This window comes from Lathamus discolor, chromosome Z (genome assembly GCF_037157495.1).
Source record: "Lathamus discolor isolate bLatDis1 chromosome Z, bLatDis1.hap1, whole genome shotgun sequence".
In the NCBI taxonomy this organism is placed as follows: Eukaryota; Metazoa; Chordata; class Aves; order Psittaciformes; family Psittacidae; genus Lathamus; species Lathamus discolor.
The window spans coordinates 64,463,553-64,486,930 of NC_088909.1; the positions used below are offsets into that span (position 1 = coordinate 64,463,553).

At 42.9% G+C, this 23,378-nt stretch overlaps 1 protein-coding gene across 7 annotated transcripts in view; it reads left to right on the top strand.

Moving 5' to 3' along the window:
* The first annotated feature begins 14,651 nt into the window (after nt 1-14,651).
* Nucleotides 14,652-23,378, top strand: part of SEMA4D (semaphorin 4D) — a 94,226-nt gene continuing 85,499 nt past the window's right edge. For 4 of the 7 annotated variants that reach the window (XM_065663444.1, XM_065663442.1, XM_065663443.1 and 1 more), the window contains exon 1: nt 15,231-15,610. The gene's annotated coding sequence lies outside the window, so the exon portion shown is untranslated. Of the gene's footprint in view, nt 14,780-14,876; nt 14,951-15,230; nt 15,611-15,651; nt 15,668-23,378 lie in introns of those variants that run through there. The other 3 variants (XM_065663439.1, XM_065663440.1, XM_065663441.1) reach the window with 3 other exon arrangements.

The window sequence follows — 23,378 nt, forward strand, 5'->3', positions numbered from 1 at the left end:
TAGCCCTAGGATGTTTGATTTGCGCAATTCAGTTTAGGAAATCTCCCTGGATTTTCCCAGGTTTTGTTTACATTTAGTTTTATTGGTGGTTGTGCTCAGCACTTCAAACCCCTCTTTGCATTTGGTATGTTTTTGTGGCTCTGCTCCACAGCACTCAAAGGCCAGCTGGGAAACAAAAGGAACCTCTGAGATCAAAAAGCTTCAGCTAACACACCATCTAACATGTGACTTAGCCTGCAATAGACTTACTTTGAGGAAAAACCTGCTTCTGATTTTATTTTTTTAAGGAGAATTGAGTGGTTAAAGATGTAACCTATATTTGCTTACCCCCCACCCCCACCCCCTTCCACATTCTGATGTTATAATGGCTCCTACAATTAGAAGAAGGCATGCGTTAGCTAGGCATGATGAACTTTAGGCTGTGGGCATCACCGCGACCTGCTAATATCTTCTTAAGCATAACTGCCCTCGGTTATACTCGTGGATTCACATCTGATTATCTGTTACGTCATAATTTACCTTTTAGTTTTAGTTAAAACATTCACTGTGTTTTCTAACGCGGTGTTTCCCCACGCCTCCTCCCCACTAGGACATTTATATACTGGGGGAGGCTTCTCAGGTGGTTTTCCCGAGCACAGAAGGAGCGAAGCGCTCTCCTGTGCCACGGCTGCACCGGTGCGGTCGGGCTGGCTGCGCAACAAAGGCAGCAGCGCGCCGCTGCGCAGAACAACTGGCAGGCTTACACACACACATCATCGGCTTCTCCCCGCTGCCGCCGCCGGGAGGGGCAGGGAGAAGTGAGGAGCTGCCCCCCTCCTCCCCGCGGACTGCAGGCCGTGAGGACCTTACCCCCCCACACCCCTTCCCCCACCGTAACTGCTCCTGATAGCTGCGCCCGGAAACGGGTGCATCGGTGCCTGGTTTCAAAGGGGAGAATTCGGTGCAGAGCATGCATAACCATCAACGTGAAGCGCAGGGGCGAACCGCCCTTTCAGATGCAAGCGGGCGGGTGACGCACAGCTTCAGGTACACGACAATGCCCTCCTGAAGCGCGGAGGATGTCGCTGTTAGCAGCCTGCCCTCTCCCATTCTTCTTTTTCATCGCTGGAAGTTAAGCGCTGATGCTTACGCAAGCAGCAGCCGCCGAAGATTCTTGGCCTTCGGATCCCTCTTTATTGGCATTGTTGTATAGCCTAAAAGCTTCATTCAAATGCAGACTTTCAGTTCTACCTGATTATTCCAGCACCAGCAGACATCAGGAGGTCTCACAGAAGCCGGGCTGGTCCTTGTCACTACCTGGAAACACATTGCTGTTTCCAGGCTGCCTTTTTGGAAAAAGGCCAAGACCAGAAAGAGGAGCACCAACATTCGGAAAATAACAAATGTTATTTGGGATATTTTGGAGGGAAAAAAGCATAAGCACTAACATTCAAACAATTCAGAAGCTCACAAAGCACTGCTGAGGGGCCTTCTGGTCAATCCACCCGCTGGAAGTGCCACAAGTCTCACGTGCCCCTGCAGTTTGACCTTGTGCAGAGATCAAGCTCTTGGAGGGAAAAAGGAAATCTTCATATCCTTCGCCACAGACTGCATATCCCCTTGGGTGGCAGCCAGACCAACAATCCCACAAGGTAGTGCACATCTGTCATGGAGATGCTTCTTTCTCATTTTGGCTATAAAGGAAATGTATTCCAGAGATGAAAGGGCACTTCACCAGGCTGACAGAGCATCTCTGTGGAAAGTCAAAGTTTCCAAAAAGAAAACCCCAAAACCAAAATGGTATACTTTTTAAATGGTAAGAAAAGCTGCTTTTTCTGCCACATCCTTCCTTCATGAAAGTGGCAAAGCCAACAGCAGTATTTTCTGCTTGCTGCAGTGCCTCCTTTAACAGTCTAAATTTTGTGTAAAAATGATTTTCCTCCTCTGTAACTGCTATCAGACTCATTAAGTATGTAACAAATTAAAAATTCAATTATTCAGTAATGAATAACCATATTAATTCATAAGGAATGCAGTTATGGACTGCCTCTGCAAGGGTTAAAGCTCTTTTTGGCTGCTTACCACTTACTAGCAATTTGCGTAGTTAAGCCAGTGCAGACTGAGGAGTCAGGCTGGGCGCTGCTATATGTTTGCAGTGCGCATATAGGATGGAAGCCTGACATTGTATAGAGTAAATGAAAATGGAGTAATGCAGAATGCTTATTTTAAGTAGGAACTTTATCCCTCTTGAGCAAGAATGTTCAAGAATGCTTATAAATATACTAGGAGAGCAAATATTTTAGACTCCACCATAACAGACTTGCAATAAACAGAGATTTCTGTAATGTTAATTCTGATTCAGGCAGTAACTGTACACATACGCATGCTGAGAATAGATAAATTCTACCAAAATAAGTTGTGCAGGGACAAGTAATTTTTACCATTTTATGGTGCTGCATAAATAGTAAGTAATATCATACCATAACTGCTTTGTACAAAACCTGATTACACATCATTTCTTCCAATTTATCATTGTGCTGGTTCATACCAACAGGTTCCCAAAGGAGCAGCATAGTTATCAGCTGGCATTGATTTCTGAGCTCAGGCTGCATTTTCCTATCGTAAGAGTTCACTTGAGAAATGAAAATGTTTCTGAAAACTGGCAGTGGGGTGACAGTCCAGCTTCCTGGGAAGGGAACATTATAAGGCATTTACTGCTGTCAGCGCCAATTCCATTTACAAAGCTATACCGCATGGGAAACTTCACTGCATTACTAATGAATAACAGCTTCTGAAAGATGGGAAATTAACTTGATAAGAAGCCACCCCAGCCCTTGCAGAGCAGGATAAATGCACCCAGGAATGCATAAACAGGGCAGCTGAGTCGGCAGGGTGAATCAGGAGGGCTCTTAGAGTAACGCAGTCTCACAGAAGCAGACTTTGACTTTCCTAGCAGCTCCTCAGGGAGCAGCTTTCCTAGGCCCTCAATGTCACAACATCGGCAGGGCACTGATTTCACGCATGGCATCACCTTCTGGCCTTCTCCCTACGGCCCTGCTCACACCCCTCTTACCTCCTCTGGTAAGAGCCAGGAAAGGTACTGAGAGCTTCAGACCTCCCTAATTAACTCCTTAGTCATCGCAGCCCTTGATCTTTCTAGTATGGCCTGTCTTCCTTGTACTAATTCGTGAAACTAAGGGAAGTGCTGACAAAAGTACAATTACTTGGGCTGTTATTTCATGATACAGAGCATTTGGTGGCAATACTGCCTGAAGGTGTTCCTGATCCCCTCACCTGCCTACTGCTCACTGCTGGTGGGGACACCACTCCAGCAGCCTTGCCGCAAGCTGCCTGAGGAAATGCCCCGGCTTTGAAAAACCCCAAACCCACAGAAAACCAGACAGTACGCCTAGGAGAGTGTGGTGCATGGGAAAGACTGGGAATGAACAGCTGATTTCAGGGGAGAGACCCAGAGGCAGAGCTGCCTCAAACCTGTATCATCACCAAACACTTGGTGTCCTTACACACACAAATGTTCAGGAAGGTTTCTCCTCCTGGAGGAACTCACTGTATTTTGTACCAGAAGACAGCCAGCATGGATAGCAATACAATGGCTACTGACAGTAATAGTATTTTCATTAGGAAGATGCATTTGAGCCTGGGTTCAGCGAGTGACCAAGTGCCTTTTAGCTTCATGCCTAAAGAATAATCAGTACTCCTTCTTTTTTACTCTGCACTCTCAAGACTTATTGGCATTTTTGTCTGTGAGGTTAGAGCCAGACCTATTGGTCTTTCTTTCTAATACCATTAAAGCACTGGCATTTTGGCTTTGTGAGTTACATCATTTAATGAAAGGGGAATAACGGCGTTTATTCCTGCAAAGATTAGCAGGAGGCAAAAGCTGGTATTACCAAGCTTTGAGAACAGTTGCTTTCAGGAAAATTATTCTCCAAATGGAGGCTGGGGGCACTGACCACGGTGAACTGAACTGCAACATGTAATTTCATTACTCTCAGCTAAGCTGCCTAAGCTTATTGCTACCTTCAGCAACACAGCACGCTGCCTTGCAGTACTGTGGTTCTGCAGTTGGAGGGATGTAAAGGGGTTTAAGGGTTGCTACAGTTTTCTCAACTGCCACAAAAAGTGTCCAACTGGTCATTAGCTGATCACCGCAGAGTTTACGGATGTTGGAAATACGCTGGTTAGCACTTAGGGCAGCACTGCTGTTAGACTGGCTCTGACAGAATTACCATGCATATAGGAAATCTGCTTGATTCTCACACGCTTTTGGTTTTCAGACTTCCAGGCTCCATGGCAGGTAGGGGAAAAATCAACAATCAAACCGTCATTCCCTTGAGATCCATGTTGCGTTATGTTACTGTATGCAATCCTTTTTTATTTATGAGGCTATATATACCAGTACAGCATTTCTTGTCCTTTCTGGCACTTTGAAAGTGAGTAAGATGAATAGTGATCTTGCACGGTGGGTTTGTATATCTGTCTGTACGCATTTATATGCGACTTTCATGTCTGTGAATTGTGCTGGACAGATAATCATGAAAACTTGACAGCCTCTCCTTCAAAGCAGTACTGTGAGAAGCAATTACATGCACTTTGAATACCAGCTGGACAAGCTTCCCACACCATAAAACACAGTATTTAATTTTGAACCTGGAGGAGAGAGTTGCATCCTGCCATCTTTACTCTGTCTTCAAATAAGATTACCTGTACTGTGCTCCAGGAAAAAAACCCATGCTGATTATCATTTGTACTAGCTGCAGGAAACCCCGTCTGAAATTTGCTGACCTCTGTGATATGAAGGGTGAGACTGAATGATCAATCATCCTTAATCCTTAAAATCTATGAACAGAAAGAGGGAAGTGAGCAGCTCACTGTGATATGAGCTGTTCTGTTATCTCCGGTACAAGCCCTAGTACATAAGGCTCTTTGCTTCCTAAACTGCTTCATAAAATCCTGCATTTATAATAGGTGTCGGTACTGGGTGTAACTAAACCAGCATGAAGAGTGGTTTAACAACATGTATAAACAAGACCAAGCAATGCAAATCACAGTTCCTGCAACTCCTTTTGAGCTGTTCTTAGAACAGGGAGGAGCAATATACAATAAAGGGTGAAAAATCACATCGGTTTTCCCCTTCTCTAGCTTTTACTTCTCGTTAATTAATTCGTGCTGTGAATTAGTTCTGGTTGGTGGATACATTCAGGTGTTTTGTGAATCTGAGAGCATGTCCTACCTCTATTCAGATTATGAAACAAGCACAACAAACATGCCTATTGACCGAGTATCCGTACTGCATTTGGTCATCTGAGAAATCTGTCCCCATAAGGGTCAAATGGATGCCTGAGGACAGGAGGAAAGGTGGAAGTACAAAGGCCCATACGTGGCACAAGGGGTGTCAGGGGACTGGAGGTGTGGCCCTGATGTTTTGGCTTTTCTGTCAATTTACTGCTCCATACATTGGTGAGAGCAAAGCATATACTTGAAAAATAACCCATGGAAATCAAGGAATATTCAAGGTATCATTAATCTGTGCTCCAAACCTACCTTCAAGTGTGCAAGGACAACTTGCTGCAAGTCAGTCACCAGGGCTGACTGCAGAACACAGGAAAAACTTCTTGTGTGCTTTCTTTATTTAATTTCCTTGGTCTGAAACATCAAGAGGAGCGTTAATTATGCGGACAAAAATCCTACTCCAATTTCTCAGGATTTTAACGCATGTTTTCACACTGCTATTTGTCTTTTTTCCCTAAGTAGATTTCTGACTAGCCACTAGAAGACCAATTCCTGCTGAAGTCCCTTCTGTACCTGCTTGTCGGAAAGGAGCTGAAAACTGGTCAAGAATTATTAGTAAAGCCCAGAAAAAAGGACAAAGAAGAAACTGGCAAAATAAAGGAAATAGACTGTGAACCTTTTAAATAATGTCATTTTCTTGTGTCGTTTTCTTCTGAGCGAAACCTTGGTGAAGAAGGATATCTTTCCAGGGATTTCCACAAATCCTGCTGAGACGGGAGGGGTGACTCTGGAGGAACAGGTTGACCTCTACATCTGTAATTTTTCCAGAGATAAAGCTATCTGCCCTGAGACTTTGCTCTTCAGTATAAGGCCAGGATTTTGCTCAGCTTCCTCTGGTGCAGCATGGTGCTGGCAGCATGCCATTGACACCTCAGGAAAAGGGGAGAAGGATTGTGATGCCCTGAAACCACGGGAGAAGGGGAGACGGGTGACAACACCGAGGGGCAGAGGGGCAGGTTGTCCTGCACCAACCCCTGATCAAAGTTTGTTGATGCTCAGAGAGCTTGAAGCAGATGAGACCACGACACAGAAACTGGTTACCAAGCTGACGCACAAGGACCATGAAGAGGAAGGTCTTTCCCTTCCAAGGACATCAGCACATATCATTACAAGGCCTAGAAAGGGACCTTGTATAATACTGCTACCACCTGCAGTCTCCGTTTAACTGAAACAAAATAATTGGGCAAGACTCAACAAGGACAAGGACACAAGAAAAGACAATAATGCCTCCCAACCAGGACACAGAGTTATTAGGCTTAAAATCCTTCAGAACAGGTATTTTATCCTTTTTTTTTTTTCATGTACTAAATAATTAGATTGCATAAAACTTTGACAATACATAGTACAAGTGCATGCTATGTGACCGTCCATTGCATTGAGGTTGGAGATAATGTGGCTTCTCATCTTGGTCTATTGTATCACCAGGACTCTTTTCCTGAGCTCCTACCACAGATAAAATGCAAAAATTGGCAATCCAAGCCTGCTTTTTGGAATTGTATTTACTCTTTGGGAGATCTATCACTTAACATTTGTGAAAGTATCTGTTATTCTTGAAAAAATATAAGCAACTTAACATGTTTGGATTTGGGTTTGGCTTATTTTTTTCTTTGCTTCACGCAGAGAATCACGAGCAGCTCTTTTGATGCTGCTTGCTTTTTCATTCTTTCATATTACCTAATAATTTCATACTACCAGACTTCCTGGCTGTTATGCACAAAATGATTTCCAAGTGACTAACTTGCAGACAAACAGATGAGGCTGGGCTCTGGAACAGGTAAGGGAGTGCCAGCAAAGGAGCCCAGTACTGCATGTCTTGCCTTGAAGTGATGAGATTTAGTGTGGAAAGAAAACAGGAGGATCTGTACGAAGTGTGACAGTGGGACAGTGACTGGAAGGGACAGATATGATACTGATCCCTAAAACCCATTCAGACTGTCTTTGACAGAGCTATTTGTTCAGCTGTAGGTCAAAGGAAAAGTGGGCATGGAAAGCAATAAGTACCATTTTCTTATCCTTTGTTGCAGAGTCATGTACTTTTTTTCCAATAAAGGAGTGTACACAATAGACATAGACTGAATACACAATGCAAGCAGACTACCAGTGACTCTAAAAAGCATTGCTTTAAAATGCCTGCCCCTAGGCATATCACGCAACAAATCCCAGAAGCTGGAAACTCCAGGCCTGCCCTAACACTGAGGACAGACATAATAACCAGAAACAACAGGCCTTGAAAGCAACTTCAAAACCCAAGGAAGTCTGGGAGTGAATTTTCTTTATTCTCCTAATTACAGAATATTTCTTATCTTTCTCTTTAGCTCAGTGCAAAATGTATTTTAAATATGAGAAATGGATAAATAACTGAGCCCAGCTCAGTCATTATGTTTTCTAATGTTTTTCTCTGATCTTTTTCCTCCATCTTTATTTTTTTTCTTCCTTTTTTCTTTTTCTTGGCTATTTCTTAGTAAAGATGCTCCTTTCTACTAGACTTTTCTTTCTCTACTATTTTCATTCCTGAATCCAAAACAAACAATAGTGATTATCAGCAGATAATGTCCTTCATGATTCCTTTGTTGACATTTTTCTTACCCTTTTTCTTATCTCCATTATCCTTAAATATTTAGAAATGTAAAATATTAATCAAATAAAAAGAGTAAATATTATGTCATCCCACCTTCTGGGATAGTCCTGAGGTAGCTATAGCTACCATTTTGCAATTTTTTTGCAAAAACTTGAATTTGCAAGAGTCACATTGTATTACCCAGATGCCTACTAAAAATTCTGAGCACCTCCTTTCTTGCCCTCTAAAGTTTCCTTGATTTTAAAGCATTACCAACTCAGAACCAGAAGATCAATATAGAAACTGTTCCCACAGAAATGGTTAATCAAATTGCTTACTCTGTAACTGAGGATTGTTTTTAAGTTTTAATTAACAAAAATTAAAAGTGTCAAAATAAGCAGTCCTTCAGGATAAAAAACTTTTAGCTAATGATGTCTTGATCATTTTAAGCACAAAATAAATACTTAATCACAATAACTGAAACTGTTTCATTGTAAATGGTTTTGATGTTAACCAATGGAGAAATTCCAGGATTATATAACAAAAAGAATCCCAACTTGCTCTACAATGAAACTTCCTCTTTCTCCAAGATTTTTATGGGTTTTTTTTTGGGGGGGGTGGGGGGGAGGGTTGGGTTTTTTTTGGGGGGGGGAGGTTGTTATTTCTCTGTATGGCCAGGCAGTTCTGCACAAACATGAACAAACTACTTCTAATGGGGGTGATGTTTTAGACAGCTAAAAGACATCTTTTCCAGATAGCCAGACTGCTCAGCACATACTAAATGCAGTAACCATAAGTCTTTGCATTTGTTGTCTTTCTTGGTGGAGGGAGAGAGAGATGCAGATGTGAATTTTGATATTATGCACTTCTACTCACCTAGATAGTTATGCAAGGCATAGTATGCTGTAAAATGCTCCTGATTTCTGCACACTTAAAGTGATCTTTTCTGTCTTTGTAAGTCTCTTGTCAAAGACTATCCTTTGTCCCTTCCACTCTATTTGCCTTTTTGTATCCTCTGCGATAGAATGCTGTGTTCCAAAGGGGGTTTTGTTAGTTGCAGATTGCTCATATCATCTTAAGAGAATCCCATCCTTTACTGTAATGTGTGTCCTTTTATTTAATTTATAATAGTGAGGCAATTGGATCCTTTGCTTTTGTTCTCCATTTGAAGTAACAGAAATCTAATAGGAGCAACCAGTGGAAAGGAAAACCGTACTGTAAGGCAGGAAAGAAATGTCCCTGTAACATCACACTGAGGAATCATGACCTGGTTTAGCTTCAGCAAAGGGCTGGTTATTAGGGCAACTTAGTTCAAGCAGCGAGTTACATCAGGTTTCTGCATTCTTTCGCAGTGAGAAGGACAATGGGTGCCAGCAACAAAAAAAAAGCTGAGAAAAAGAAGAGAGCACACGAGGAGTCTGCTTTCACTTTTCGTTCATTGTGTATTTCCATTGCTGACTTCACATTTCGCTGGCCTGTGGTTGTCTGCGTGTGGACAGGAATTAATTGGCTTGGGCATTAGTTGAGTCAGATGCCCAGTACAAGAACAGCAGTAACTACGAGATCTATTATTAAAGTTAATATTCTTTTCTTATCAAGGTTCAAACTTGGAGTCTACAGGTTTTAGCTGGGTAATGCAGCTGAAGTTACAAGCATTGGTACAAGCTAAAGAATCTCACCAGTCTTGCGATCCTCTCCGAGTAAACTGGCATGTGTGGAAAGAAATTGGATTAAGATGCTATGTGGAACGATAAAAAGGCAAACTCTTCACTCCCTACATAAAGGAGACAGGTCTGTGGTGATCTACTTTTACAATCAAGTTTGTCAACAAACAAATCCCTCATAATCCCATTTCTTAGTTTATATTTGTGAACTGTGATGTGAAGGTACTAATCTATAAAAATGACCATGGAAAATATGAAAAAGTAATGAGGAATTGTAATAGTGCAGGCAATAAAAATGTAGGGTTCATATAGAAGCCTACAAGCTTAGTTTGAAGTTTATAAATGTCTTATCCATTACTGTGAAACCCCACATGCTTTTCCTGTGTTAACTACAGGACACCTTTGTCAGTGCTCTGTTTTCATATTTCTTCATGGTTAGCAAAGTTACCCTACATCAATAGTTTGATACTGACCCATGTGAAAAATACGTAATCAGAAATAATTCCTGTGATTGATTTACTTAATGTAAAAATTTTCATTAACTTTGATCTTTTTGGAAATATAATTGCATTTTCAGAAGGAATGAAAAACAATACAATGAGTTTTAGTTTCTTCATTATTCTTCATGTACTACATTATTAATGTTGCCTCATTGACCTTGTCCCTTGAGGCAGGCACTGCTGACACCTTTTTTATTATTTTTCTCATTAATAAACATGTGTGCCTCCTCCACTAGGCCACACCATTCTTCCACTATGTAGGGTGGATAAAGTGTCTTTTATCATTGACTTATTATTCACTGACTGTTGAACCTACAATTTTCCTTACCTTTCCCATAGCTTCCTATGGAATGACCACTTGGGTGGTTACATTCTTCGTTTTGTACCCATGCATGTAACTTAGCTGTTAAGAAGCTCCAAGTTTGGTCACTGATAGGTGAAAATTAACACAAAATATTCGAGCTGTTGTATTTTGTCTGGAGCAAAGCATGTCAGTGTAATTTGCTAGTGAGTACTCACTGTAAAATATGAATGCTTACACAGATCCAGAATGAAGGGAATTCTTGCCACTTTTGCCATCCTTCCCTAAATTAGCCCTGCCTCTCATTCTTTTAGCAAACTTTTTAACAGGCTTTGCAGTGAGAGCTAACAGAGGCTGGACTACAAATAACTCTTTTGTCCATTGGTCAGACACTAGCTTACAGTGAGCTTCCACTAAATCTGTTATTCCAGCTTAGAAAGCAAAAGGAAAATATTCTCTGTGGCCTTCACAGGGTTCTTGACCACTAGACCCGTGAAAAGAGGAGAAAGAGACCCTCCTCTTCGATATCATTCTGCCATGCACTTCCTCTGCACTACATTATCTAAATGCAGATGTCTGTGCAGTACCTACTTAACTCCTCCTTATGACTTAGACATACAAACAGACATGTGGTAAATACAGGGACAGTTTTAGAGTCTTGGAGTGTATCTTCTACATAATTGCCATGTTTATCCATAATGATATAGGAAGCATTCAGACCAAAAAAAACCACCACAGGGTTAGGAGATAATGCCCCTAGACTATTATAATTTAGTTCCATTACCTCTGTAATTGCAAAAGTGAAGACAATGCATTTTCTCTGCCTGATGGCGAAGATACAGAAGTAAAAGGTCAAGATTTTGTCTGTGTGGTTCTGACACTGACTTCATGCATAATCTTGCACAAATCGCTTTGAGCTGTTGTGTATCATGTTCATAACTAGGATAGAGTTAATGGTATTTTCCTACTTGGCAAATAATTTTAGGTCTCTGTCAATTTAGTAGTTTAATAATGTTAATCAACATTAATTTACTGGACAGTGACTTCTGAGTGCTTATTTTTTCTGTGTTAGCGTTTCAAAAAAATTTTTACTTTCTGACTCTAAAGTGCATTTTAAATCTGTATTTTTAGCATGCTAAGTTGCTATCAAGGAGATACGTCTTTTTTCCTCTAGCACTGATTGATATCAATGACAAACGATCTGAAAAGTCGTGCCATCATAGCAATATAGCAATAAGACAGTATAGCTTAAAACTTTGACTTTGTTCAGAATTGTTCACATCGTCACATTCATTCAACTCAACTGCTTATTCTTTTATCCTCTCATCCATTCATTCTCTCACGTACTCTGCTGCTGACCTATTCATTGCATTATATATTGGTCTGCAAACCTCCTGGCACGTTCACTGCCCTTTTCACTGGCTTACTAAATACCTACCACCTGTTCACTCACTCACTCTTGGACTGATCTGCCCTCAGCCTCCGACTGGCTTCTGGGCCAGCTTTGGTCTTACGCTCATTCCCTACTCTCTTCTGGTATCTTCTACCCTGAAGCTTATTTCTTCCTGAGTTTAATTAAGGGGTTCAGATTTAAAAGCACAGTCAGCTTTGACTTTTCCTTGCTTAATTGTTTTTGGTTTGGTTTCATTTTTTGTTTGGTTTTGGTTTTGTTTTTTTTCTTTCGTGGTACAGATTTGATATAGCTTGACTAGACTTAAAATACCCACGGGTATATTCATCCCTCAACATGATGTCTGAACAAGGTGTATTATGATTGAGGCAGTCTTTACATGCTGTTACTCTGCAGCATACATTATATGTACTTTCGAAGATTATACTTTATTATGCTTATAATGGAGGATTTTACAAGCATGTTTCATGCATATCTTTGGAATACTCATTATGGGGTTGCTGTGGACATGTATTAATAGTTGTTCATTATATGATCTCACTGCCACAGCACGTAGTATTTGAAAGAAGATAATAATTTTTAGCAAAACAAAGTCAGTTATAATTGCTGCGAGGACCAGTGTCTTTAGCCCTACACCGCTAGTTCACAAACAGTCCAGGCTAATGTTACAGACCTTTGGAAAACCTCCCACATTTGTGTCCTCCAGGCCTTAGAGGCCATTTTTTTTAATCCTGTGAAAGACATCACTTGTAATGGGGAACAATGGGGATTATCCGTGGTGCAATTTATGCTACTAGCTGTATGTTCCCAACACCGTTATTATTAGGGCATCTAGTTTTTTCTCAACAAGCCCCTGTTGGTAACACTTTTTACCTGAAAGAAGATCCTGAATGTGGCTGAGAATCTGGTGTTTGACAACGTCCAAATATCAGTTCCTTGTTTTACCTCTGACCTTTCAATCTGCAATACTCCACAGGTTTTACTGAGAATGGAGATCGAAAGCTGCGCTGTACAAATGAACAGTATAATTCTTAAAGGTCATGAAATCTAACCTGGATAGAGACAGGCAGAAGCAATGGAAAAGTTGTGTTGGTGCTAGCCTGTGCTCTGGTTTCTTTGTGCCACTCTGGGTTTTTGGAAGCTTGCGCAGACTGCAGGCTCCCTGAGGAAAGCTGACAAAACCTCTCTGATTTTACTACTTTGTGCTAAGAACTGCCTTAGCCTGGAATTCATAAACTGCAAAAGAGATTTAAAAAGCACTTCTGTTTATTCCCTTGGAATATCATTTCATAGTTGTATCCTTCTGGAGATGCTTAAAGTCTTGCCTATGCCAGAAAGGTTTTGCTGGTATATTAATACCAGTGGCCAGTCCCAGAAGAGATGCAGTTTATTCTTCTGCTGGTATAAATTACAGCAATTTCCCAAATAAAATATGGCCAGGATTTTTCATCCTGCTACTGTATTTTCATTCGGGATTTTCCAGCTCGGGTCCAGTGTTTGATCCCTTTTCAAGCTCCCTGCAGACACAGGTAACTGTCAGAAGTGGTTCTCTCCCTCCCCAGCAGACCCCAGATCCTTAGTTCCACCTGCTCCCCATTGCATCCCAGAGCTGGGTGTGACTTGTTGCTTCTCTATGCCTCCTATCTAACGTTTTGATGGTGCATGGCCTTCTTTGATATTAACTGTGTGATGGATGCTACAGGCCCAGTGTGGAACCGGCCTAAGTTCGTTTTAAAAATGTAGTGATGGGAAGGGGATTCCCGTGTGTTCTGTGTTTTCCACACAAGAACAAACTGTTCATTGGCTTCATTGGCCAGGTCTTGCCTTGCATGGAAACTTTCTTTATCTGAGGTAATTATGATTCTGTGTCTTTAAGAGGCTCTATTTCCTCAACAATTTCATTTTGATAGTATTTCTAAGCTATAGCTAATGTGAATTATAGACAGTAGAAATTTACTGCCACATTATTGTAACAATACATACTGTGCGATCTGGAATTAGAGCAGCCGGTAATGCAAATGCCAACATCCGATAAACTAAGTATTTTATTCAGTCTTGCTTAAATGAATCCTGTTAACTAAGCTATAGCAACCAAAAACATCAGATATCACTTGTTCCACAGCAGTAAAAGAACCCCAATCATCCATGTGTTGGTTCTTGTCGTTCATCAGAACAGTAACACAGACGTGCATGGACATGATGGTAATCAATAACTCATCAGTGACTCAGCAGAAGCACACTGGTGAGATGTGTGCAGTCACTGACCTATTTTCTCTGTTATGCCAAGCTGCTCCTCCTTTAATATTACCAAGCAGTCACCTACATGGGCCTGTACTTTGAGGTGCAGTAATTCCAGTAACGTTTGCTTTCAGTATAAATCATTCACATTTCCATCGTACAGAGAGGCTGCATCCGGATGCAATTTGCGCTGCGGTCTGCAGCGAGCATCCTGTTCGAGACGGTGCAGAGGCAGGAGAAGGAGCGTGAGGAGGAGCAGGGGCAGAGGGCAAGAACAGGAGCAGAAAAAAGAGGCGCAGGGACAGGTGAATGGGACAAGCGGCACCGAGCGTGGGAAGGTGAGGCAGCTGCTGCACGGCCTCATTAAACTGCGGGGGCACCGCATCTGCGTTCGGCAAAAGTGCCTCCACACCTCTCCAAGCCCTAAACCTCCAGGGAGGCGCCGATGTGCTGGTGCCATTGCTGGGGCTGTCCCCGTGTGGGACTCACCAAAGCGCTGCCCTTGCCGGCCGGCCCTGCAGGGATGCTGCCGGCGGCGGGGGAGCCGCTGGGGCAGGGAAAGCAGCGCTCGTGGAGGATAGGCGGAGCGGCCCCGGCCGAGTCCGCCGGTGCGGAGCAGCCGCCTCAGGCCCGCCCCCCGCCCGGCAGCCGCCATACTGCGGGGCAACCCAAACTTGTTACGCGCGGGCACCAACTGCTGCTCCTCCTCCTCCCGCCGCCCTGCCCCCGCCGGCGCAGGGGGAAGGGGGCTGCGCGGCCCAGCCTGCCGCGGGGAAGGCGCCGAGCGGGCGGGGGCAGCGCCGGCAGGCCGCGCAGGTAGGGGCGCCCGGTGGGGCGGGCTGCGCTCCGCCCGGGGCCGCGGGAGGAGGCGGCAACGGCGAGGGGAGGAGCAGGCGGCGGCGGCGGCGCTGGTGGCGAAGGCAGAGGCAGGGCGGCCGCGGCTGGGGCGAGCGTGTGGCCGTGCCCGCCGTGCTTCCTCCCGCCGAGGTGGGTGCGGGATCTGCCGCGGCGGCGCCGCTCGGGTGAGCACGGCGGCGGGGCCGTGCCGGCACACCTGCGGAAAGCGGCCTCCCGCCCGCCGGGCGCGACCCCGCCGTCGGCTCCCGGCAGCGGTCTCGGCGGCCGTGAGGTGGGGACGCGAGGCGGGCAGCCCCCGCCGGCGGCGCGGCCGGAGCGGGGCTCGGAGGAGGAGCCTCCCGCAGCGAATGAGCGAGCGCTGGCAGGTTTATAAATGTGCTTTTTCGCCTGCTGCCGCCAAGCACTGTTGGTTCCGGCAGCGGCTGGTCGCTCGTAGCGGCTGCCCTCAGGTGTATCCCCGGGGCCTGCGGCCGGCCCCGCCTGCACCTGCCGCGGAGGCGGCCCTGGTCGTGAGCCGGTGAATTGGCTGCGCGGCGTCTGCCCCGCCGGGAAGCGGCCCGGTCGTTTCTAGGTGCCGGCCCCGCTTAATGTGCCCGGGCACTGGAGGGGAGGCTGACGTCTGCTGGGAGCCGCGGTGTCTTGCTCGGCGAATAGCTGGGCTCTGAGCCGGGTACTCGCTGTGGGGAAACCGGCTGCTAACGTTCTGAAGAGCTACACTCTGCTGGTTTTGGTTTTCGGCTGTCAGGAGGGTTTAGATCTGTCAAGAGATGCTGAATTTTCGAGAGATGGGTAAAGTGACATAAGAGTTTCCTGTCTATTCCTGTTTGTGCTCCAGCTAATTGTAAGGTGATGCCTTTACTGCTTCGTGGTGTGGGCTGTTTGGCGGTATTTTCAGCATATAGGAAACCACGCAGCATCGGGGTTTAAGGGAGAAAGGAATGAATGGATGAATGCCGTGATTGTAACTTTATTGTTGCCGCTCGCTTCTGTTATGTGACTGCCATTAGCAAGGAGAGGAACAGGAGCCTGTGCCTGCCCTGCTGTGGGAGGGAGCCTGGTGGATCTGCAGGTTGACGGGCTCTTTCATGTCTGCTCTTTGGCTCCACGCTGAAGCGTTTTCCTGCCTTCTTTTTGCCTCCTGCTTTTATTCATGTACCTCTTGCAGGGAAATATTTCAGCTGGAAATTGTGAAGCATCACCTTTAAGTCTGTGACACCCAAGTATTTACAGTAGGCTCTGGAAATCGGTGCAGTAGTAAAGTTTTGTTTTGTTTTTTTTTGTCTATTTAAAACTACTACAGAAATTAGCAGTGGGCTGTTGGAACTAGATGATTTTAAGATTCTTCCCAACCCAAAGCATTCTGTGATGTCTTTATGACCATCAGGCTCAGAAATAGCTACTATCTCATACTCCCTTTTGGATACCTATACCGAGGTTTTGTTAGAGAACTGTTTAATGACTTTTACGTTATCAGTAGCACGAGCTTAGGCACTTATGCAATTGCTCTTAAAGGAAGCTGTGCTGGCTGTGAGGATGGTGTATGTGGAGGCTGTGGCGGAGTGGGAGTATCATTTACAAACTGTGTTAGAAAGGGGCATTGTAAGCTAACTGAGTAGCTCGCATAGGTTCAAACACAGTGCGTACCATGTTCCTTGCTGTGCTGTACAAATAACTGAGTGACTACAGTGTGCTTTCTGGGATGAGCAAGCTATGGATGGGCATTTGTGATTCTTTCAGGTAGCAGAGATGAGCTGCAAGCAGCTCTTTTCCACTGAAAGCAAATGAGTGACATTTGAACATATGTGAATGTTCAAGAAGAAAAAGGTTTGTAAATCCTGAGCTGGACTGACATTGAAATCTGTCTCTAATGGGATTTCTTGGCCTAGAGAAGAAATAATTCACCCTTCCCCCCACTCCCAAAAACCCAGTTACTCTTTGTACAGTTTATGATGGTCAGGAATTGCTACAGTCTCTGCTGACAAAAGCTGCTTGCATACATACCTACCAATATAGGTCTATAGCTGTTTTTTTAAAGACATAAAAGCTATTTTGGCTGGTGGGGAGGGCGGTAGCTCCTTCCACAGCAGATGAAGCATATGATGTGAGTAGATTTATTTCAAAGCTGTAAGACTGATTCATAAGTTTTTCTGGATGCTGTAAGTACAGGTGTGCCTGGAGACCTCGTTTAATGTGCTGTGTTTCTCTGTCTTTGGTGGTGATTCAGTTCCCTCTCCTCCCCCAATATAAACAGCTATTAAACACTTGATAACCTTGTGTTAACCTGCTGACATAGATACAGCTGTGCCTTGCCAAAAGTGTATGGCTTTGTACCACTTAGAGGTCCGCAAAAAGGCGAGCTGATCTGGTTGCTGGCCTGTCTCCTGGCCAGCTGTGCTTGAGTTACCCACTTCGTGCAGTCTCTTACTGGGGAGGAGCTGGAGACCTCTGGAGAGGATCTGTTATTTGCCCAGGGCCACTTGGCTGGAGCTGGAGGCTGCACTGTACTCACTGTGGTGTGCACTCTTACACTCACAGCCTCCTTAGGGGATGCGTGTCAAATGACCGTTTTGTTGCTAAAATACAGTATCTTAGATTTTTTTTTTTTTTTGGAGTGAAGTAAGTGGGGATCTCTTTCAGTCATGCCAAAATTAAATCTTGATCTGGGCTTCTAGCATTAGATCTAGTACTTGTATATGCCACATAGTTTGCTGGGGAAATTGGTAGATGCTTGTGCCTTATTCTGATTCTGAGAACGACTTTCTGAAGTGGGACTCTTACTTAAATCAGTGGAAATAATTGTGATGTAGATTTTCCAAGATGTTATGTCTGGACTCCTCAAATGCTATGATTTACTTTTGTTTTCTCCAGGAACAGTGGAATCTCAGGCCATCGTTGTTGCAGTAGGAGCTTTGTAGATCATATGAAAATAAAGTATTTCTCCTGAATGTTCAGGGGTGATGTTATTTATACCAGTTTTTGCTGTACAAAGGTAACTTGAAATAGGTAGTGACAGGGAGGGAAGGTTGTAATTGCCAAGGTTGACTAACATTTCTTGTAACCCTTCAGTGCTTCCAAGTGTTGGGTCTTGTAAATATTCATTTTCTATGATTTAAGTGAGTTGAAAAGTAGTTTCTGAAGGTGTGCGACCATGAAAGCATTATTCATAAATGGATGCTGATCTACTATGCTTCCCACTAAACTGAGGTTTAATTACTTGTAGGCATGACTGAGAGAATTTTTCACAATGTTTTGCCTTCAGAAAAATGCACAGAACAGTAATATATTCCAAGTAGCACATGACAGTAAGGATGGAGACTTAAAGGTGACAAGAAAAAGAGCCGAACCGGTCATAAACTTCCCTGTGTTATTCTTTGAAGGTTTCTTTTTTTTACGGCTGTATATAAATTACTGTGTTGGAAGTTTAAAATGAGAATTCAGATTTTCATTATTGTAACATTAAAATTTTGGGGTGTTCTTTTTTGTGCCTTATAAGCGTTTAGTTAGCTGAAAAAGGTGTGCCCATTTGGGAGGATGTGTAATTACCAAGGAGCAGGGAAGCACTTTTGGTTATTTTATTGGATTTTTTTTTTTCTTTCCCTGAAGCTTCCCCTCTTCTCCTGTCAGACTGTTCATTTCTGTGATGATAAAGCAGTTATTTTACCAGGGCTGCTTCATCTGGCTTTGCATAGTCCTGTGCTTGAGTGCCTAAGTAGATAAGTGGAAGTGTATAAAAAAAGAATTAGGAGGGATCCACTTATTTTACTGGGATCTTGAGTTTTAGGAAGGTGAGGTGGCTGCAGAGTTGCTTTTCAGTGTAGCACACAGCTGATTGTGTACCAAAAGGTGAGCCTGTGAACTCCAAAAGGATGCTGCTGCAGCTGCCATTTGGAGGGTTAACTTGCCTGTGCATTGATGTAGCTGTACAGGCTGGGTGGAAGCTGTTTTAATTGTTTTCCTTCTGATGTGAGGGTTTTGGCTTTGTTTTTTGATGAGTTAATGAAAAGAAAGAATTACTTTTTCTCTTCTCAGAACTGTTTACTTACAAAGCAAAAGGTAACACATTGTATTTCAGGCTAATGCATGCCATCATCTTTGGGGAAGTTACAGGTCTTGCTGTCGAGGCCTGCATTAACAAGGTCATGCATTTAGTTGTGTTCTGGCCAAACCCCTTGAATGTTCTGTCTTTTATCTACCTGTGAAGTTCCAGGAATGCAAAGAAAAGGCTGCGAAGCTTCCTGGAGGTACTGCTGCAGCCTGCCTTTGCTGCAAGGGAAGTTAGTGCCTGTAGTAAGAAGGGTGTTGAGCTCCATCTCTGCTAACCTAGGGTGTTCAGGAGCTACTCTGTCCTCTCCTGCTTCCCACCACACCAAGCTGTGCTGCAGTGAGGGTCTGGATACGTGAACATGTTTCTGAAAATTACATGAGTAAACAAGAAAAAACTAACTTCAGTGCTGTTAGTGTGTTTTGGTTTTTATTTATGGTGGAGTGGAGGAGAAAAAAAGGCTTTTTCAGAGCAGAGGCATGCACGTAGTACTGCCACTGAGGTTTTTTGATGAGTAAGTTCTTTAAAGTACCAAACATTAGCCTTTACTTCCAGAGTATGTTCTTACAGTGCCTGAGGGGGAAACAAAACAGATGGTAGATGGATAAGAACTTGGACTAAAGACATGAACAGATAAGAAACTTTTCTAAAGACAATAAATAAAGCTAATTGAAGCCCATGTATCAAGTTTAGAACAAGCTTATTGATAATCTGGAAATAGTATCTGTTTTCCTGTCTTTCCCTCATCTTCCACCTATTTCATTTTCTCTCTGTTCTTGTACAGCAGTAAACTCATAATCTACCAGGCGTTTTCTGCATTGATCCTCTTAAAACATTAGTATTAGCCTATATATGAGGTGAGCCAAAGAGGATTGAACACTGTGCTGCAAAATTAGTACCTGCTGGCCTCATTGCAAGGACAGGCTGGTTGCCTCCGTGAGACAGGCTTTTGGTGGTCAGTATGTCATGGGTTTGGTCTGAGGAGTTTGGCTTGTGTGTTCCTGTGCAGGGTTGTGCCTGCCAAGCAGATGTGTAGGTGGTAGAGCACCAATACAGGAGTGACTAGGAAACGTATGGAATTAGACTGGGAAATCCTGACATGCATCTGATTACTCATCTGAGCTGGGATACAGAAGAGGATATGCAAAGCGGGGGAAAGTTTATGGAGGCAGGCGTTTCTGCTGGGAAAGCAGGCAGGGGAGTAGAAACTTAGGCAAACTTTGTTAGCCCTTTGCTGGTGTGCAGCAGAGACACCAGCTGATACCTGGAAGCTAAGGCAGGTCTGACACAACTGCGTCTAGGTGAGACAGACTGGGGAGGCTGGTGTTCCCTGTCCTTGAATGTGGCCTGCCAGGTCCGGGCAGATTTGCATGCATTGCAAATGGCAGAGGGGGAGGGAAAGGGGGAAAAGTGCATGAAACATGATTATAGTTCTTGCTTTGTTCCAGAGTGTTTTTTTTCAAGGGCAGGCTTTAACTGTGTGCTTCTGCTGAGTTTTTCCTCCTTCTCCCGAGATAAAGCAGGCATTCTTCCTGCCTCAAATGGTTAGTTTTTATATGTATATGCTCATTTTGTTGTGCTGTGTTGTTTTTGGTTTGTTTTTTTTTTTTTAATAAATGATGCTCTATGAACTTTGTCATTGTGTATACAAAGTGACACAGAAAAATGGAGCCTCTTTTTTTTTTTTTAAATCAAGCCTTTGTTCTCATTTCTACTGCAAGATAATGAGTTATGCTTGTCTGTTACTGGAAAAACAACGTAGGATATAGGGAAGAGACTTAAGAGATGTGAAAGTTCTTGGATTTTTATTTGAATTCTCAGTGCAAATTTGTGTTCTGGAGAGAACAAAACAATACTTTTTTATTAAAATTATAAAAATTATTAAAATTATAAAAAGTATTAAAATAATGAATTTATGTCTCGGATCATGACATGGAGGTTGTGCTTTGCTTAGGTTTGTTGTAGTTTAACTCCGAAGTCTCAAATACTTCAGAAGGAGCTAGCTGTCTCTTGTATTGTTTATCATAAAACAGGCTGGTCAAAGTTTGTGTTGAGGACACACTAGATTTAGTAATTTATGTCGGTAAAATGCATTTTACTGTACCTTCCCAGTTTGCAAGTAGTCTCTTGTGGCAGTAGGAAAGACTAGTCCAGCCATGCCTTGTGATGTTTGGGACTGTCATGTGCATGGATAACGCTGGTTCATGTGCGGGAGTAACAGTGAATAGCAAGAATTGATAGGGTATTTTACGGATATACTCTGTGCTTTTGCCTCATTCAGTCATGCTTGAATTTATTCAGAAGACATTTATTAAATCACATTTAAGAAATAAAGTCCAGGTTGTTAATGCAAGCAGAACGCTTGCCTGTTCATTGAAAATAGACGAGATTCCTCTTGCTCATGTAAGATATAAGGAAGACAAAGCTTGGAAAAAGGCATTATAAATAGCACTGGCTATACCAGTTGGACCAACTGGTATAATTGGAAGAGTTATAGCAATATAGACAGGCTGTTGGACAATCAATCCTTTCCCAACCTAATCTAATAAAATATTTCTCCCCCTTCTCAGTAATTGCTGGTTGGTTGTTGGTAGGCCCTGTAATTCCTGCCAGACACTTTAGCGTGGGCCATGACATATTTCTGTGTGTAAATCTGCACTTAATTTGAGCATGGTAAGAATTGTCTGCAAAGCATTTAAAACCAGAGGAGAGTGCTGCACACAGCAATAAGGAGGGCCCTGACCTTGCTCAAGGTTTGTGTGGGAGGAGTGTCGCTGAGGTTTACCTGTAGGACAGGAGCCCTGCATAAGCACGCTGTCCTGACCTCTCAGGAAAAAACCCCAAAGCAAACCCAAAATATGAGAAAGAAAAAAAAGTGGTAGTTAACAGGGCAGTAATGCTTTAGTTTGTTACTTTGCATGTAGAAATCTGGTGGAACAATGTTGTGCTCAAAGCTTTTTTTCTTCTCCGGTATCTCTGTTGTTTCTTTTAACAAAAAGTGTGTAAAATGGCCAGAGGCAAGAAATTTTGCATTCGTGTTTCCACTCAGCAATTGCATAATTACTAGGGATTTGGTAGAGATGCATATGTATGCGCACACAGATCCCCTTCCTATTTGGCTGTAGATGTACCATACCTAAAGGGTCAGTTTTGCAGAAAATTAGTTGTCCATGGAAATGTATGTTCAAAGAAAATAAATAACTTTGGTAGAAAGAATATTCTCTTCCCCTCACCCCCCCTGCCAAAACCAAACAAAAAACAGCTGCAAAGCTGCTAAAAACTGTCTGTATTTTTGCTAAGGAATAAGAGCTAAATTCTTTTTTCCTATTAAAATCTAGTCGTATGGATGAGAGAATGGCTGCCTTTTTTGTCTTGAATTTATTGTGATTGCTAAAAATCTGCAGTTACATGTTTAGATGCTTAGCCCTATTGGAGTAAGTTTACTGTTGGGTTGAATCTGACTAGGGCTTTACTCTCTGTCAGTGAAATTGATAAAACTGGCTTGAAAGGTCATCCTGATTACCTGCTAGGTAAGTGAGACACACAATGGCCTTTTCATTTCACTTTTGCATAGGAGTTAGTTGTCAGTGGTTATATGATAAGTACATAAGACAGGCCTTTTCATAGGCTTAAAGGATTTCCTCTGTGCAAGTCTATCTCCCTAAAGAATTTTTTTAAAAAAAGAAAAGGAAATAGAACCAACTTATATGTATACATTCACAGCATATTAATTATTCAAAATATAAGACTAGCTATTTTCAGTGAGGGTGGATACTACTGAAATAGCTTTTTCTTCAAATACAAAAATAAATAATTCCAAGTGTATCTTGAATCTCATATTTTATGTGTCTAAGACATTCATTGCAATGGCAGAGGGTGTGTGACATAAATATCTATTTCATACAAACACATACGGCTGCATAAATTAAATGTGTGTATTTGTATTTGCTCACAGAATTAAGGTGCTGATAAGGAGACATTCTCAAATGGTTGTATTTGCCTATTTGGAATTGATTAAAGAAAAAAGATTGCTTGCGTCTGCCCCTGAAATGGGCCTTCTTTGTGCATAAATTGATTGTGCATCAAATGGTACATGCTGATATTCAGGAATTCCACTGAGGTTTTTAAGAACTTCTTTTTTTCCTGCTTTAGTACTGACAGCCACCAGGGGAAAAAGTAACCATTTTTCAGAGCCTGTCTTCTGTTCTGTAATTTAATTGTTGGCTTTTATGGGAGTTCAGTTCCTGTCACTGCACGTTTGCCTGTTTTTCTTCATAGCTACACCTTCATCTTCTGGAATAGGATGCAGATTTATTATATGTCAATTGCTTTGGGAAAAGAAATTTCTCATCAGATTATGAAATGGTGCTTTTGATCAGACCACGCATCTGATGGCCTTTGCACTCTGGTTTCTGCTTAGTGTTTGTCGAGAAAGCTGTACACATTCATTTTCTGCAGTATGAAGGATGGTGCTGGAACAGGTCTGAGAGCATGTCCAGGGGAAGGGACGAGCGT